Source organism: Passer domesticus, chromosome 1, assembly GCF_036417665.1.
Source record: "Passer domesticus isolate bPasDom1 chromosome 1, bPasDom1.hap1, whole genome shotgun sequence".
Taxonomy (NCBI): Eukaryota; Metazoa; Chordata; class Aves; order Passeriformes; family Passeridae; genus Passer; species Passer domesticus.
In genome coordinates this window covers 81,378,460-81,398,739 of record NC_087474.1, presented here as the reverse complement: position 1 = coordinate 81,398,739, position 20,280 = coordinate 81,378,460, and the positions used below count along the sequence as shown (strand labels likewise).

Here is a 20,280-nt window from a genome sequence, read left to right as displayed (position 1 = left end):
GAGATAATGGAATAATTTGCTACTTCTATGGTTTGCACAGGGAAACAAGGGCAAGTAGGCATTCTAGGAAAATTATGTCATAAGAAAATGAAAGACTATAAATCTTAGAATTTCAGTTTTGGTTTACTGAAGACACAAATGTATTTGAGGAGTTGCAGCACAGTGTTAAAAAGTTTCAAAGCATTTTCTAAGAGGGGAAAACAGACTACAACCTTTCCAATATGACACCTAATACGGCAAAACACAAAGGGAAAGGAAAGTCCGTAAGCAGTCTGTATCAAAATGCCCAAACTCTACTAGTTCTACAATCAAGTTAATCTAAAAGAAAAAATTACAAGATGTGGTGAGGCTTCATCTACATTTTTTTTGACCTATTACTGTATAGAATGTCAGTATTTTATTAACATAAGTAAAGACTGCTGCACTGGATTGAACCTGAAGAAGCTAAAACAGACCAGACGTAAGTGTTATATATTTGACAATTGAAAAAAAAAACAAAAAAAAAAAGCACTCCAAAAATAATTGTTCAAGCACTTTTTCTTTGTTTTCATTTTGTTGGAACATCCATTTGAACTCTGACTTCAAATGTTAAAGAACTTCTCTAAGTTATCTGATAAAACAATACTTGCAGCAAAGTTTCTATTAAATAAGTTCAAATATTTAGTTCACAAAAAAAAAAAAATTGCAACGTTTGTATCTTCTATTTCACTTTTATGTCCTTTACTGACTCTCAGTCTTTTGGTACCTTAACCCAGCATGAGTTATCTGTTGAAGTTCCTTTAGGACCTTGAAACTTTAACCATTAGATTGAATTTATTTCCTGCTCAAAAATACTAAATTAAAAGTGGGACATCTGAAAAAATTGAGACCCTAGGGAATTATTATAGTTCAGGTATCAGCATCTGTCTAGGATAGAGAAGTATTTTATAGCCAAGAGAATTTGTGCAACTGCCAAGTTATAATAAAATATATTTACTGGCTATAATACTGAAGCAAAGCAAGTACACATATGTTGATTTGTTTTCATGTTGGGCTTTTCAGAGGAAGCCATGGATTCCTTTAATGACTGTTTTTCTTCCCATATTAAAACACTATTTTTTTTTAAAGGAAGATGTTATAAAAATGTTTGTGTTATGACAGTATACTTCTGCATCAGCCCTATCAACAGTATTGCTGTATGATGGCTTAATTAGGTCAGTCAAAACAACATTATTGAGGTTCTGAAAGATCTTGTGGAGTGATTTCTGACTCCCTGTTGGCTCTCCAAACTTGTGGAAAGATTGGAGCTTCGTTATGAATCTCCTGACAATAAGTAGCAATCATGTCCCTGGCAGCTTTCCAAGGCAACATGGGGAACTTATGGACTTGTCACACTTCCAGGGTGTTGGAAGGTGCCAACCCAACTGTGATTCACTACTGATTGCTTTTGCTGTCAGAGAATCCTTTAAGGTTTCAAGCCTTTGGGGAAATCTCATGGAGGATGCTTGGCAAGATGTAAAGTGTCAGCTAAAGTGTCATGTAACAGGGCAGATAATTTGGTAAAAGCCAAGCTGTTCAGGTTTCTTAATGGTTTGATCTGAACCACTACTGTTCAACTTTTTTGTTAATTAAAGTAATTAAGAGGGTGCTTGTAATGAAACACCTTTAGTAGGTTGCTTTCTGCTTATGAAACAAGGTCTCTAAATACTGATTATTCCCCTCCCCCTTTTCCCTCTAAGAAATTGCTAATAGTTCATAATAATTGAGCTAGCTATCTGCAAATCTGGGACTCTACTGGGGCTACCATAATTAAAGAAAAATCTTTGGGTAAAACAACAGGATCTGGAGGGAGTTTTATTGGTTTATAAAAGTTTTGTACTTAGAAGAAATGGTTTCTTACCTCTTATTTGTGTATTGGAACATATTTAGACACACTGACAAAGATGTTGGTCCATAGTGTAGTTGTGTATGGTTACCTAAATTACTTTGGATAGATAGTTACATAGCTGAGAACATAATTTACTGCTGCAGGAATATTATGGGAGTTATAACAATGCACTAGATTTCTTCTATTAATCAATCCCAGTGAACTATTTTAATTTTTTGTAGACATTACAGAATATAGGTAGTCATTGTGGAATACATCTTTGCATGCAAGAATGTAACAAAGCAAACTACATAGTTCTAAATATGTTTATAAATAATTGGTTAATCAGAAGAGAGCTGAAGTAATTTCACATATTTAAACCTATTCAGTGTTTTAAAAAGACAGATAAATTTTTGCCGTTCTGTACTGACTGCTCAGTTTCTGCATTAAGGAATTATTAGATCTTGAACAAGCCTTGGGAGACAAACCTTATAGAAGATCTGATATTGCTTCAATCTATCTTCCTATATGTCACATGCTTGTATTTAAATCCCCCAAATTTGTACTCTTGACACAAGAGACAGGTGATTTAGCATCACAAGCTACAATAATATTTTAAATAATTTAAATAAATATCTAAAGGGAAAGATGAAAGTGTCTGGGCATGAATGTGGCACCTCTATTTTGTAGGTTCTAATAAAAAAAAATATAAATAATGTATTCTGGATTTGGTGATTTTTCTTATTTCCCACTAAGTAAATATTCTAACATAGTCATTGATTTGATAATCATATGTTCATGATAAAGTGACTGTGACACTGTTTTAAGACCTCCTATACTTCAAGGCATGTGACCACAGCTGATAAAATTTTAGGCTTGGCCTGAAAAAGATCTAACAGTATTTTTACATAAAATACCTCTAAGATGTTCTGGTACAAAGCAGGAAAGAAAGTAACCTGAGGAAATGGGTTAGTTGTCTGCATGACTGATTATTATCTCTGCCTTAAGGGACAAGACTAACACCCTGAACAGAAACCTGTTTAGCTGGGAAAGTCAAGTAACTATTCTCTGAATTTGGCATTCTTACTCCTTTTGGAAGGAATAAGCCACTGTGTATTCTCCAGGTCAAATGTGGATTTCTTTAAGCCATCCTGTACAGAAATAGGAAAGCTTGGAAAATACAGGCTGTCTGCCAGCAGGAGAAGATTGTGAACAAGTTAGCAAGAAGAAAATGCATCTTAGTTACAGTATTGTCAAATAAATGCAAGAATGAATACATTATCCCTCAAAGTGAACAGGACAATATTATGTATTGTTTTCTATGGTGATTTTTTTGGTATGAATCTATACAGAAAAGTCATAAGTGGTCCAGAAGAAGCTGAAGTAAATGTCAATGATCTTGCTTTTCATCAAAGTGTTAAATTTACAGCAGCATCACTTAGCCTTTCATCTCTTTCTTTAGTGCTGTACATGGGCTAACAGCTCTTCCCCAAAAAATCATCCTCTTTGGTCTTAAAAATATAATGTGTTGAAAATAATGGTATTTTTTCAAAGTAGAGAAAAGATGGTCATACCAGCTGACATGTGTGGTAAGCATTTTGTGTTTTCATATTTTACCATTAATCTGATCTTGATCAGTAATTTCAAGTTTTTATTTAAATTGTGAAGATATCAAATGAATAAGAATTTAGATCTGTTCTTGTGCTAAAATTTAAGTTAGTGTTCACAGGAATATCTGAGATGAAATTAAACTGGTTTTGTTGAAATTATATCGGTTCTAAACTGTGAAGTAATTACTTGGATCATTAACAACAGACAAAGGTCTACCTGAGTCATTCTATCAAACTTTGAGATTAAGCTTTTACATTTCCCTTCTGGTTTTGGCTGGAATGGAGTTAACCTTCTCAATAGTATCTGGGGTGGACCTATGTTTTGGATCCACGTCATTCTGAATTAATTCAAATGGCCCATGTCATTCTGAATTAATTCAAATGACAGTTGTCACATTTACATCATGCTTATTTTTAGAGGTTCATCTTATAGACCTAACGGTCCTCTTTACCAGGAATAAGGTCAGCTTTGGTCAAGATATTTTGAGTTTTTAACGTGCTTTTATGTACATTTTTACATTATATTAATTTAAAGTTTTTAATAAATGGAGTTACCTGGATTTTGGAAAATTTTATTCCTCCAGCTTTACACGATTTCCAATAATATTAATTTTTAATGGAAATAATATTTTTCATTTTTATAGCATTTTCCATCTCAAAGGAGCTAACCTGCTTCACATCCTTTATATTATAAATGGCATGCCTTTTCCACTAATGAAATTCAGTTGCACAATATAGCATTAATAGACAGGTTTTCTACCTCTTTTCAGTTTCTATGCTGCCCACCATACTTTTAACACTGAAATTTGTTTTTCTGCAGACACATATGTCTCTGTGTATCATGGCACTAATATTAACAGAAATATGTGACAGTTGTACTAATCAGGTGGATATTGATTGACACAGAAGACTCTTAGACCACAAAGCAGACCAAGAATAATATAAATATTTTATTCTTATTGCTGGAAAACAACAACAACAACAACAAAACTCTGAAATAAATTAAGAGAAAGAGTGGGATTTTTTTCACTTTTAATTTATTTTTTTTTTTAGCTGTTAGGAGGTTGGTGACTGCTTGGAAAGGATAGATACAGGAATGACTGTTGAAAACAGAAGAATCCTCTGGACAACTGAGAAGATGAACAGAAAGTAGATTAAAGGGACCAGTAAAACTACTTAAGAAATTTTGTGCATTTATAGACAGACTAGAAAGGAAGTAATCTATTTTAACCTTTTGTTTGTTGGTTTTGGTTTTTTGGTTTTTTTTTTAAGTTGTTGTAGGGACTGAGGGAAAAAAATACAAATTTTAAATGTTTCTGATCTTTCTACCTCATCAATTTTTTTTCTTTGTCTCCATCAAGACTTTTTTTCTTTCAAATTGCTTCCTCCATTTAGAATTATTTCCATTGCTTTCCTTTCCCTCTTGGCCAATATTTTCAAAAATTAACAACTGAATTTGACTATATTTGTTTAGGTACACCAAATAATGATTTCTGAATTGTGATTAATATGTTCATGGTGGCTATATCCTACTCTTGTTCCAGCCTGTAATGACCATGTCCTTGCAGATATAGAATCAGAAAGGAAAATCTCTGTCCCTGACCTACTAAAGTTGCAGAAGACCCAAAATATCCACGAGTTTTAAATGTTTATTTGAACCTGTCCAGTTTTGGAACAAAGCTGAATACCAATTGTTAGGGAATGTTTTAGGAAAAATATTCTATGATTTTGCAACAGAAGATACACTGCAGTACAGCTAACATCTTCCCTCCTCAAGTAATACTTTATTTAACTTATGATTAGGTGAACTCCAATTATGATCTCATTGCCTTTCAATAATGAAAACCATTTAAATATTTAATTTAAAGGAATGATTAGTAATTTTCGTGAATTGGAGAGATGACTTGCAACTTGGGTAATTGAAGCTATCAAGTTTTATTTGCCTATTTGAATACCCTTGTAGGGAATACAGTGGATATTTTGATGTGTGTCTCTTCTCTGTAATTATATCGAGTGTATTTTCTTTTTCTTCTATATTTTTTGCTGTAGTAGAAGAAACCAGCAGGAATCAAAGGCTTCACAAAACTCTCTCTTTGCATGATGTGCATTTTTTTTAAGAAATAAATCCTAGTCATCTTGATAGTGACTATGACAAAACATAGTAGAATGTCAGTCCTTACTTGGAGCATGAGCAGTTCAAAAGATGTTAGCTACTTTTCCTCAAACCTTTGAATTATACAACCTTACATAGTCGTTCTTTCTTCCTTTCTCTTCTCAGACTATTTCTAGAAAAGGAGAGATTAATGTATTGTGGTTGTTAGACTATTTTATGAAATATGTATATCTCACATTTATAGCTTATTATGGGATACCTAAGATAAATCAGCGGTCTTTGCCAACATGTGCCACTCAAACATTCTTGTGTACATAAGTATTCAGAGTTTAGCTAAAAATACCAGTGGAAGCTATTAAGTAAATGAAAACATTCTAATGAATTCAGCTGTTATTAAACTCACCCACAGAAGTCAGGAATGTTGCTTAATATTGTCATGAAGCTAGGGCTAAGCTCTTATTTGTGTGCTTACATGAACTTTGAAGGTGGCTGCTAATGCCTCCCTTATCATGTTTATATGTCGTTTTAATACTAACTGGTCAAGAGATTATCTCAAATTTGTAAAGTATCACTTAGTTCTTTTCATATCAAATGTAATGTTATTGGAAATATAGACAGCTTTTGTATGAAATTACAAAGCTGGCATTTCTCTCTTTGAGGCAAAAATATTGCAGATTCTTTGGCATAATTTAAAATCTGTGTCATTAAATGTTACTTTTTTATTGGATTGAGATGCTGGAATGTGTCCAGAGAAGGGCAACAAATTTGGTGTAGGGTTTGGAACACAAGTCCTATGAGGAGTGGCTGGAGGAGCTGGGATTATTTAGCCTGGAGAAAAAGAGGCTCAGGGGAGACTTTTCAATTCTCTACAACTGCCTGAAAGGAGGGCATAGCCAGGTGAGGGACAGCCTCTTCTCCAGGTAGCCAGTGGCACAGTGGCTGCAGTGACAAGAGGACACAGTCTTAAAATGAGCCAGGGGAGGCTCAGGGTTCAGGTGGGACATTAGGAAGAAAATCTTCACAGAAAGGGTGATTGGGCATTGGAATGGCTGCCAGGGAGGTGGTTCACTGTCCCTGGAGGTATTTAAGAAAAGGCTAGATGTGGCACTAAGTGCCATGGTTTAGTTGATAAGGTGTTGTTAGGTCATAGGTTGGATTGGTTGTTGTTAGGTCATTGGTTGATGATCTCGATCTTTTCCAACCTAGTTAGTTCTGTGTGGTTCTATGATCATTTATCTGCTTTTGCTAGCAGTGTGCCTGTTGCAGATGCATAATAAAATTTCAATCACTGTATGAGCTCAGAGTTTTTGTCAAGAGTTACAAACAAGACAGTATATGATATATTTTTGGAAAGCTGTGGAAGCTTATTTTGTCACCAAAGATGGTAATTTAGTCACTGCAAAAAGCATTTTGGGGAGACTGGGGGGAGGAGAAAGTTGCATAATTTTCAAATATGTACATAATAAGCACTCACAGGACAATGCACTTGGATTCTTAATATAATATGACATTTTTATTTGGGCTTAGCTTGCACATGACTAGATTTTAATATTTTCAAATTTATGTATATTATAATTCTGCTTTTAATGTCTCCATTTAATAAACAGATGTATGTCATATATAACCTGTTGCCAATAAAACTTCTGGAACCTGTTTTTAATATTGAAGACTGCAGGAGACTTCTTCCTTTTCTTTACCCACAAATAACTGGAAAAAAATCATGTAGCATTTCTAAATCCACCTAAATATTTCCTTCTCACTGTAATGTTTTTAGGCAAGGTAATTAATGTATGTGTGATAAAAGGTCAAACACATCCCTCTTTATGAACTTGGTATCATAATTTACTACTTAATTCCAATGTAAAAACCATTATACCTTTAGAAAATCGTTGGAGATTTTTTGTTGTTGTTAGCTGGTTGGGGTTTTTTGAACTCTTCCAGAAGAGGTGAGTTGTTCAAATCATTCTAATCAGTGATTGTGGATGAAAGAAACATCATTTGTGAGGGAAAATAGCTGCAGAGTGTGAAGGACATAGTGACCTCAGTACCAAATGCCCTTGTCAAATCTCCTTTGAACAGTGTGTGCTGGATTGATTGCCCATTTCAAAAAGGATGCCCATATGGCAGAAGAATGAGATATCTATTCCTGTTCTATGGAAGAGCATCAAGAACTAAACATGTGCCTTGACTGCTTTTTACCCTATTGCCAATTAATTTTAGCTTCCTCTCATTAGAGTAGCTTTCATGAAATACTGAGACAGACTTGTGGCACTTATTGTTATGAATTGTATTAAACTTAGCAGGACTGTCCATATTTAAAAGGTCTTGAAAGCTCACCCTGATGAATGTTTCATTCCTAGAATTCAACTAAGACAAAACCCAAAAACATATTAGAAACAAAAGGGATTTTCCCCTCAGATTCCCCTGGTGAAAATGGGATGACGGAGTTGGTCAGTAGCAACACAAAATGCAAGTCTAGGAGGGATTTTGAAACAGCCTTCTGGCTGTTTCAATGTTTTCAATGTTTCAGTGTCACAATATAATCTGACTGAATCATGTTTATGGATCAAGATATTATGTAAAATGTAAACTTGTCTGGATCCTTGAAGCTGACCAGGTGGACCTGAGCCTTTTTCATTTATATGTTGTTTTTTCTAGCTTTAGGCAGAGTTCATCAAATGCGTATGGCCTGTTATTTAAACACCTGGGCTATCCTATTGTGCACTGAGGCCACACATCAGGGAGATCAAAGAAAACGTATGCCATCCAGAGGTAGTTTTCAGCATCAATGTTCCTTGGGCGTTCCTTGGGAGGTTCCCATGTTTCCAGAGACATGTCATACAAAAACTAATATAACAAAAAGCAGAGAAGAGATATATGTTCCAACTTTTTAAAGTATATTCATTAACAATGTTAGTACTTCAGTAAAATATATGATGCTCTGAACAGCTATCATTTTTCTGAAAGAAAATTTTATGGTAGGTTTCCCTGTAAGTTGTTCTCCATCTTATCTCCAAGATGTCAGGTACAAACCCAAGCTGTTTTTAGCTGGGATAGACTATTTTCTTAGCATGTGGCTAGATTTTCAATTTGTGCTGAAACAGTGTTGGTAACACAAAGCAGGTTTTGTAACTGCTGAGCAGTGCTTACACAGTGTCAAGGCCTTTTCTGCTCCTTTCCCTACCTCTCCAACAAGGACACTGCAGGTGCTCAAATAATGGGTGGAGGACAGAGCCAGGACAGCCAACCCCACCTGACCAAAGGGGTATTCCAGAACATATGACATCATGTTCAGCATATAAAGCTGGGGAAGAAGAAGCTGGGGGCATCTGGAGTGATGGCATTTTTCTTCCCAAGTCACTGATTCCTGGGTTGGGGCTCTGTGCTCCTGGGGATGGCTGAACACATCCCCAGATGAATGCATTGTTGTGGCAGATGAATGCATTGTTGTGCTTTGCTTGGGTGTGTGTGGCTTTTGCTTTCCTCATTAAACTGTGCTTATCTGAGCTCATGGATTTCCTCACTTTTACTCTTCTGGTTCTTTCCTGAGGGGGAGTGAGTGAGCAGACATGTGGTGCTTAGTTGCTAGCTGGAGATAAACCATGGTGCAAACAACCCTCTGTCCAGACTTTATTTCAAAAATATTAGTGCTTGTATTCAACGCTTCTAGTATGACTGAGCTCTTGCTGCCACTTTTGCAGTTAAAAATCATCTCAGGTGTTGTGATTGGTGTACTTGTTTTGTATTTACTATAGAGCAATTATCATTCAAGTCCATCTTATTCAATTAAAATACTACTGTGGATATGCTCATGGTTTTGCTTGTTTGTTTTGGGGGTTTTTCCTTAGCTCCTGTGTTCCCATTATTATTTCAAGTTCATAACTTTAAGAAAATAAATAGATGAGGAGAATTAAATCAGTAGAGTAAACAAAAAGAATGAAATTAGATATTTTTGGAATGAGATGTGCAGGATTTTTAATACTTTTCTGTAGTTTCCAGGAGACTTAACATGCTGCAACATTGATACTACTTAGCAATTCAATTGTCTTCATTGGACCATACAGGTAATTTGTAACTAGGTGTGACCACTAAGCACTCAGCATGAATTAAGGAGACAGTATTTAGAATGAGGATGATGTCTTAGTCTAATAGGTTTAGTTCTGATAGGCTGGCTGGCTTTCTGCGCATTTAATTTTCTGTGTGCTGCCTGTCAAAGTGACAGCACGAATGTCATTATTTTCTTCATCTTCCACATGTCAGACAGAAAGACAATTTTAATTTTGGGCAGAAATGGCCAAATGTGTCTTTTTTATCCCTGCCCTTGATTTTCAAGTTCACCTTGTGCCCTGTAACAGCATTAAGGGCCAAATAGGAGGGCACAGGCTGGCCTAAGCACGTGGATGTGTTTCTGCAGTGTGTGGACCATGTCCCTGACATGCATGTGAGGAAGCTGTTTATACATTTATCTAGTTCTAGGATGGCAAGCAGATTGCAAGCAGTGCACAAAGCTGAGACTTGATTGAACTCAAACACTCAGTACTGGTCAGTAGTTGTGAAAAAGCTACATAGGACCTATCAACACTTGTCTTAAAATCTAACTATGTCAACTATACTAGGAAAACAAAAGATTTTATCTTTATTTTTGAAATATATGTAGGATGAAGGGAGCATACATGTAAAACAGGCACAGATTCATTTTGGTGAACTGAGGCATTCAGTCATTGAAGAATGTGTACTGCCAGACTGGAAATTCTGGTGGGTGAACTGCAGGTATTATCTTGACTGATTTTAAACTTTTAAGCAGATTCGTTAGATGTCTTAAATTAACTCAGACTTTTCAAGAAAAATTCAGGTTTTTATTTTAAAAACTTGTTCATTTTTTACTAAGGAAAAAGGCAGGGGTAAACAAGGTAAACAATGTTAATGTCTTTATTATTATGAGTCATACAATATTCTAAAAATTATGAAAGGCAAAAATTAGACAGATGACAAATGAAAAAATTAGTTTTGGATTTGCCAAGAAGCTCTGCACAAAGTTAGTACAACTGAGGACAAACTACCAATCTTCAATGAGATCTATAAAGAAACATATATATGCAGTCAATATTATTTCTGAAAAGTTTTTAAAATTTTTTTCAAAATATTTTAGAAATTGAAAATACAAAAAAAAACCCCTCCATCTTTTTTATTTTTTAGGAAAAAATAACCAGACTACCAAGTTGTTGTTGTTTTTGTTTTTGTTTTTTTTCTTGTTTGGTTGGTTGTTTTGTTATTTGGGAGTTTGATTTGGGTTTTTGTATGGGAACCATTTAGATGCAGAAATACAAGCATGGCCCTCTTATGAAAGTTCTTTTTCAGAAAAAAATAACAGTTAATTTTGAATTTCAGATTTTATAGGAATAAAAGCATGACATTGACATGATTTCACACTAGTACTAGTAGTAGTGTATTATTAGATTTGTAACATTAATTTGATTACATTCAGGGTTGGGTTTTCTTAATCTACTACCTTTACTTATAATGTAAATTTAATTTAACTTTTGAAAAGTATTAATTTGTTTTGAAATTCCTCAAAATATCCCTAAGTCATTTTAGAACTGTTTCTTCCTTTCACAAATATTACCACATTCACTTTTGAAGGTCAAAAATACTTTCAGTAGTTTTACAGGTCAGATGGTAATGCTTTTGAATTTGTACCTCAGACTTTCAACTGTGCCACATTCCCATTGAAATTAGAAGGGATGGGACATCTTGGCACGAGTTCATAGTGCGTTAGTAGGGCACATTAAAGACAGGGACTATTCTCTCTTTGCATTAGTAATATTCCTGCTTGTTTTGTTGCCTGAGCCAACGTATTGTGTTCCCCTTACAAAGAGAAGATTCCAAGCAACTGTCTCTTCCCCTTTCCAATAGAGGAATAAGAAGAGCATGGAGAGGGTTTTAGATTAATTTTTAGTTTTGTGTAGCACTCAAATCATCGTTTCAGAGATATTTTATTTTTCAGAACTTAAGCTCATGCATTATTTGGACTAAGTCCAAATAATTAAACTATGTCCTAACTTTTGAGAATTTTTGATATTCTAGTTCTTGTGGTAGAATTTGTATTTCCAAACTGTATTAAAATGGAAAAAAATTGTATCCTTTTAATGGAATTTATTAACTTATCTCTTTCACAGATTTTAGCTGCATTTGCTATGAGGCATAGCTGTATTACCAATGGTAATTTTAATTTTATCCAGCTTCAGCTATTGAAGTTTAACAAAGCCAGGAATTCAAAATTTACTATGGTAAACATATCTCAGAAACACACAGATGAACAGCTTTTTTGCTGTTGGAATGCAAATCATAGCTGAATTTCATTAGCTAAGATTTCCAGTCCCCTTTTATGGCATTTTTGGTATATATTTTAAACAGGCATCCAATTTTGGTTTTTATTAAAGATGAGAATTCCAGTAATCTACCAGACTGAAATATCTGTTTTTCAAAAACAGATTGTATTCCATATTTTTATAGGGCCTTTTTATCAAACCCTTGAAAAGTCAGTTAAATTCTACTTTTCAGTTGCTGAGGTTCTTTATAAGTCAATAGATGCACCTGATGTTTCTAGGAAATTAGCATTATTCCTGGTATGATTCAAACTCGTCACTGATCTTCATTGTTCCCAGATGCCTTCACCTGGTGCAAGTTCCAGGTGCTCTCTTTCCTAACTGAGACTACCCTGCAATTCCCTGTAATTCTTACTATGCTTAGTGACTGAGAGAAGGAGGCTTTGTGCAGCTGAGAAAAGTGAAACTAAGTGATATTTTTGACTATCACCCTCACTGTTTGTGCCTAAATACACTTTGACTGAAAAAAAAAGACAAACACTCCTCAGTAAGTTCTTCCCATTGTGCAGGAACTTTTTAGAGATTCCTAACTTTGTGTTGCTTCAAAGAAACATCAGACAATGAATAAGAATGCAGATTCCCATGCTTTCCTCGACAGGAAATCATGGCTGAACTTCTTATTCCTTAAGGAAAAGCCTGAAACAAATCCAAGTCAAACTACTCTAATGTGGTTTCCTATTTGACATTGAATGTCACTTTAGAAACCTCTGAATTCCACTTTACCTCAGACTGTGCTTATTCATATTACAGTATCCGTTTTCTCATTCTAACATTCATTTACTTGTGTATTTTTTTTCTTTGTCTTTTTCTGTTTACTCAATATTTAGAATGTAATGATAGGGCTCCTTTTGGTCAATATGGTTTCTATCAGCATCTTGTAAAAGTTTCAACTGCAGGTGATAAGCTATGATACAGAATTGCTGATGTTAGTGAAGTCTACTTTATGCTGATATTTGTTATTATCTGTGCTGAGGTGGGCTTATTAATTGATGCATGCTAAATTAAGTTCAAGGAGTCTGAAAATACTGTACAAGTTGTGAAAAATATTTTCAGATATTCTTGCTCTATTTTTAACATTTCAAAAAATGTTTATTTATTGTAAACTTGTGTTTTCCTCAGGACATATTTTAAATTAATCTTGAGTTCCCACTAAGAAAACAAGTGGATTAATAAATGTGTTTTGCTATTTATGTTAGGTTATCCAATGTCCAAAATATCCCAAGAGAGTTAACTTGTTGGGCCATATATCCTGTGTAAACCCTATACCTTTCTGTGCTCTAAATCCAAAATTGCTGTCTGGCACGGTGAAAGATTTATTTAGCATTCCCTAGGGAATAGAATAAAACATAACCTCTGTTGAATTAATCTATAACCATTTCTACTTTTATCCTAATTGTCCTCAAAAGTGTGTTTTTATCTCTAGATAAAATTTAGCTATAACAGGTTGCATATTCAGGGACTATGAAGCTGGGTTTTATACTTTGAGTCTGATGCCAATGCAATAACAGACAACATGCTAAAGGCTCATTGTCTGATTAGCTGTCTGTCTAGAGCAACAATATGCATACAGAACTTATGACATTACTGTGTAATGTGCTTCAAAATATATCAATTATATTAGCATTTCTCTAAGTGCTTCATTCTGTTGATTCTGTGAGAAATGAATATACATTTCAAAACTACAAAATATTCTACCAAACAGAATTTTTACTTTCCCAGTGAACACTAAGTTAAAGGTCAAAATTTATTGATACGTATGAAGGCCTGTTTTTTATGTCAATCAGTTTGCTATTAGGAGTGCTCATTATACTGGCAGTAATGGTTTATATACAAGCCTGTGTTTGCCTATGTGGGAAATTACATCCATTGCAAACTTTTCTATTTTAGTTTTGTTCTTCCACAGCTGTTCCTACATATATTTCTGCTTCAGTAATGAAAGAGAAGTCTCTGCCAAGTCAGCCTCGATCTGCAACTGTAAATTAGGCCCCTAAGGATTCACAGAATCACCACTTTAATTTTCAGATTTTCTACGGAAAGATACGTAACAGCATTTCTAGATCATGTCCCAGTGCTTTGTGGACACACACAGCGATCAATTGGAGATAGCCATCCCATGAAATATAAAATCACTTCATCTTGTCTGACTTCCAAAGAGTTTAAATCCTCAGTTGAGAGAGAAATTATGAAAAGAAATGTTTGTGGTTATGTTTGGGATCCTGCTGGTTAGCCACCTGCTAACCAATCTATCCCTCTTTAGTTTAAATGTTTCTCCTCCAATAAGTGTGTGTTCAGCCTCAGGGCCCATCAAAGCCCCATATTTACGTTTGCTGGGTTTGTGATGTGCTGCACTCAGCTGCAGAAAGAGAAATTTCTACAGTGTTCTCTCTCTGCCCTTATGGTAACTGGCTGGCTATGTAAGAGCCATCTAAAGATTAGCAACTACTCATAATTATTTTATAATAACATTTTAGTCACGCTCTTTTCTTTGTTAAATGTGAACATTAAAAAAAAAAAAAGTAAAGGATTTTTTCTCTTTTTCATGTCAGACATGAAATATTCTTTGTACAGAACCTCAACTAGCGTTAGAAGGTTGATACTTTTCTTAGGCCATGGGGTTTAGCATATCTTTTTAACATATCCTTCAAATTAAAACTATAGCATCAATTCTGTCAACATAAAATACTTAAAACCTTCCTATGAGATATGCAATTATCTGTGCAAAAAATTCCAAACTTGAAAGCTATTGTAAGGCTATGGTACAATTGTTGGCGGTTTTGTCTCATATAGACTTACTTCTTTAATCTTGGAATAGTAGTTCTGTTTCTGAGATATGTTAACCTTTTTTTCTCTTCAATCTTCGATGAGGAGATCATTTATAGAAATACTTAGGTTTTCTTTCATCACAGCAAGGGTATAGTGAATGCTTAATAAATACTTAAAAGCTCCATCTGCCAGAATAAACTAACACAGGCAAAGCTTCCATGTTCCTCCGGAGGCATTTAGCCCAATATATTTAAGAGCAAGTCACTGTTCTAGGAAGTCATATCCTGGTTTACATGGGAATAAATGGAGTTTTTCAAGGCAATAAGTTATGAATTGCATACTGCTCGGGCAATCAGGTCTTCATAATTAACAGGTTTTCTTAGTAGTATGAATAAAGCAGACAAGATGAAACTTTTTTTTTCCTGAGTCTGTTGGTGGGTAAAATATCTCCTGTGTAGTCAGTATAATAGATTGTAGTGAGGGGTTAATTCCATTCAGAAATGAAATCTAAGGTTTCTAGAGAGTGGTAACCATGTGAGGTTAATAACTTGGCACAACAGCTTCCTTTTTATGGTATAGCTAACTTAGCTAACTCTGAAAAATGATGACTATATTTGTCACTTTGCATTCTTGTTCAAGTGATATCTTTTATTCTTCATTTTGTTCCTTAGGGGGATTGCTGAAGTGTGTGACTGTATTTGGAAGGATTAGACTATCAAAGGGTAAAGTTATCATTCATATGAATGTCATTCTTCATAGAATATATAAAATGTGAAATATATCAGGTGGTCCACACTGGAAAAAATCCACAGAGATGCTTTTTCCAGCAGCAAAGAATGATTGTTTTGCTTCCAGAATGCCAATGAGTGCAACAACAGTTGCTGCTCTAGCAGATCTTCTTCAAAACTCATTTAAAAACAGGGGAATGATGGGAGAAATTTTTCTTTGTGGATTTTAAGTGTCATAATAAAATGTGCAAGTCCAGATTCACAGTTTTGCACCTCACATTTGTCTTTCATCTAGAAATAGTTAAGCTAAACTGTCAATGCTGTTATACTAAAACTGTAGTTCTATAATCAGCTGAACTAAATCTAAACACCAGACTGGCCTATAGAAAGAAAAAAATAAACAAACCTTGCCTCCAAGACTTTAAAGTTTAGTTTAAGATTTGGTGGCATGGAACTTTTTTTAGCTTGCATTTAGTGCAGTATTTGAGATGGCCTGAGTTGGATGAAAAGCTTATTGACTGTGTGATTCTCCACCTTTTGAGGTACTACATTCAATCAGGGGTTGTTTTTCTTTTTTTTTTTTGGTCTGTCTTATCAATTTTAGCAGAAGTGAAAAATGAATAGATGGTGACCACTTGCTTCCAATCATTGATCTGAAAAAAGAAATATGTGAATAATTTTGAGATGTGTTAAAAACCACTCATTTCTCTCTGGATTTGCATGACTGAAAGCATGGAGTGAAATCTGGGTAAGAATACAATATATTATGCAAAATCATTTCATGTTAAACGTGGACAGGGTAAGCTGTTTTTTTCTGCAGAAATAAGCTGTGGTTTACAAGAGTCGCATTGAATCCTATAAGTTGCATGGGAAGTCTATTAAAGCAAATTCCAGAACCTGATATTGTACTTGATGAAAGTAGTTTGGCAATGCTCTGAAATTATACAAGAATCACTAAAAATTTAGTTTCCAAGATATCTTGTATTGACCATACTTTTTCAAGCCAAACTTTTTCTTAAGATCCTTGCATTTATGTTTGCTTTGCAAATCAGGTCTCTGAGCGTGCAAGCAGACCAGGAAATCAAGACATTAGCAAACCACTGAAATATAGCAGGGGACAGTGAATGCTTCTTTTGATGTATTACCCATACTCTCAGCAGTTCATCCTTGTGGTATGTCTCCTTTGCAACATATGAAAGAAAATTATAAGTCTTCCACTTTCTAGTATTTTCTCTAACATTTAGTCATTTGTAATATTTATGATACATAAAAAAAATAAACCTACACCAGTCTTAACACAGAGCAGAAAATCAAATTAGATTGGATTTCAAAGATGTATCCAATAAACTAGAGGAGAATGATGTCATAAACTAGAGGCACTGGGGAATCAGTACAAGGTCCACAATTCCTAAAATCCTCAGTGATGAAGAATGGGCATATTAATTTTTTTTACAGACTGTATGCAAACCAGTTCAGAACAATTCAATTTTCATATGTGTATTTAAAAGGCGTCTGGAGAGTTTCTGCTAATGCCAGATGGATTCAAGAGATTTTTCAGAGGAAAGCACCATTTTACTTCATATGTCACAAAGAATTATTTTGAATCACCTGCTGACTTCTCAGTGGGTCTGGAATTAGCTAAAGAATCTGTGGCTGACGGATTTGGTTTTACTGAGTAATTGAACAGATACAGTCATAGACTGATTAATTTATATCTATATAAACCTATTTATCATAGGAATTTGATTTCCTTTCTTGTGGCAACAGCAGTAAAAGTCTAAAAGTGATTTCAGTAAAGTCAGAGAATCAAAAGGTATGATTTCTGTTCCACAGGAAGATGTATTGGTAAAGTTGCATTGGGTAAATTTACTGGGTTTTTTATTATTGATATTAATTGTGTTTAGAGGTTGAAGGAGAAGTGGTATTTTTGCACTTTTCTGAAACAAAGTGTAGCATATAAATATATTTGGATCAGCAACATGAATGTTTCTGATTAAATATAGCAGTAAAATATGTTCATGTCTCTGAGGACTGTCACACATATATGGCTGCCTTTCCTTAGCATGATCATAACTCAATATTAGAGTAGGATAGCCACCTCAGCTCCTTAGCATGTGATATTCATAACTTCACAGCTGCAGCTGGAAACCCACAAGCTGACTATAGTCTGTTGTCCACTGCCACCTCTATTCAGCAAATATCTTACTTTCGCTCAAATCTGTATGCAGAAGCAGCCTCTTTTGGTTAGATATTTTAAATGTTTCCTTACAGATCAAAAGACTTCTGGCTTGATATAACATTTTAAAATTACTAGGATTACACTGGTTTTAAAATGAATTGTACTTGGTGTTGTTTAAACTTTATACAGTTTAAACTGAATTGTGTTTTTTCTCCTACATGCAAACATTTTGCACTTCTATATGTTTCAGATATCAAGAATTCAGTGCATGTGTCATGTGATACTATCTATTAACAGTGTTATTTCACAATATACATGAATAAAGGAATCCTTTTTAGCACTTGGATGATCCAACTTCATATTTTTAATATGCCTTTTAAAGCTCACATCAAGGGATCTTACATCTAAGGAATTTATTAATGTTACATGCAAAGTGAAAGCTTGTCTCATGCTTTAAATAACCAGGCATGAATACAAAGTTTTAGACATTAGATTTGTGGTTTGGATGTCGTTTTCCATACACAGGTTTAAAAAATTTCGCTGCAGCTCTGCTCCAGGTCAAAGTCCATGCCAGTAGCTCATCTTCCTGAACAGCAACTGGAAATTCCAAGGGAAACCACAGAAGAAAGAGTTAATGTGAGGATTGCATATGTCTGACAAAAAATAGTTTATCAAGGGGATTCCTGAGTTGTACCTTTCATGTGAGCTATTACTCTCAATATTAATTTTTGATCTGTTTTCTGACTTTACCTAATCCCTTGCTGATAGTTTTTAACTTGATAGGTTTCACAAGAAATATGTGGAAGGATATCAACACACTTTATAATCTCTTTTCACTGTAAAAACTGCCAATTCATTACAGTTTTGCTTTCTATATTTAAATAATTATTACTTTAGAAGTTGGCTTTATTTTATATCTCACAACACTTTAATTGCTTTATTTTTCTTGGTGAATAATCTTATAAAAATCTTTCAGAAGACCAAGCATGTTATATCAACTTCATAGCCCAGAAGAAAATGTTTGTTGTAACACTGCAAGAAACACACTGTCAAGACCCACATCTCTACATTACCTTCCCTAATATGACAGAATCCTGTTAGTTACTTACAATATTAACTGCTATAACTTCTGTCAGATAGGTTGGTGTGGAAATTAGGTTTTCACGCCTGTGTGTGCCCATTTCACCTCTAAAACTGTGCTTAAATACCAATGTGGTATTTGCCATCTTTCTTTCCTCTGACACCATTTGCTTTACACATAGGAATTGATATTTAGCCAAGTGTTGTGGCCAAACATGGACATCAAATTGCTGCAGAATTGTCTGATTTTGTTGATTGACTATTGTCAAAGTATTGTTTTGCTTTGTGTTATGTATTTGGTTTAATTTTTGAATCTCTGAGCCTTTTCTCTGGCAGTAGATTACTGTGCAGGCATGGTCTGAGAACTGTCTTCCTGCCAGTAGGAATATAGACAGTTAGTTTAGCCTTTCTGCAATAACTTTAATGTCACTGTTCAGTCCTTTTACCACTTGATTATGTGCTCTCCTGGCTTCCTGTTCTACAGATTCCATTAAGGGACACATTATCAAAGGCATAAAAACTCATAGGTAGCTCTTTAACCTATTGTGATATTAATTTAAACTGCTAGAGATTATATTGTTGGTCATTTTCATTTCCTACATTTTCTTGAACATACTTCTGATATCTTCCCTTTTTTTTTTTTTTCCTGGGGAATAGAAAAAGGGGTCAAAGTGAAATACAGTGATAAAAAGGAAGCATGAGTCAATGTTGGTGTCTAGGTCTTACGTCTTTAAATGATCTTCACGTTATCTGCAGGAATTTTACATACTCAAGTGCTCCTTTTTTATTTATCTCTAAGTTACATTTTTTGTGTAGTTTCTCTTTTTACGTGCTAGGAGCTGACTGACTGAAGGCTTGTGAACTTTGTTATTTCACAAAGCAAGCAGCTCAGTCTCCATGCAGTTACTGATGACGCTTTTCATCTCTGTCTTCTTAATAACTAGATTACCAGTTGTGTCTGTGTCTCATCTTGTTGGCTGGTACCCTTGTCTTTGGAGGAGTATGCCTGAAGCAAGAGGCTGTAGGATGTATCTATATTCTGATATCACAACCTTTTTTACCTTTTCACCGCTCATGTCAACCTCAGTCAGGCTGGAATTAAGCTTAGACTCAATGCTGATTATTTCAAAATTCATATCCATAATATTTAGTGTCTAGGACTGTCATGGTTTGACCCTGGCACAATGCCAGGGCCCCCATGAAGGGTATATTTTCAAAATGGTGGCTGTGAGATGTGACCCGGGAACAGAACAAAGCAGGCTCTCATTTGGGGATGGAGGGAAAAAAAAACATAACACTTTATTTATTACAAATCTAGAAAGGAACACATACTAAACTAAGAATGAAAACCTTCCAGATACCTTCCTCCTCCCCCTCCCTTTTCTCCAGAGATCCACCACCCCTCAAATTATCAACCCTCAAATCCATCAGGGAGAGAGGAGTCCCCCCTTGCCTCATGGGCCTCCCCCGGAAGCACAATTGAAACCTCCTGTGCTTCCGTGTCATCCATGGCCCCACCCAAAGAACATCGGCCCTCGTGACTTCTCCCCCCCATGTCCAGTGCTCTCACCACTG

The 20,280-nt window shown here is 34.9% G+C and overlaps 1 long non-coding RNA gene across 1 annotated transcript in view; it reads left to right on the top strand.

The window, feature by feature from the left end:
- LOC135304713 (uncharacterized) overlaps positions 1-20,280 on the top strand; it is a 149,110-nt gene that overhangs the window by 57,603 nt on the left and 71,227 nt on the right. The gene's annotated exons all lie outside the window — the stretch shown is intronic.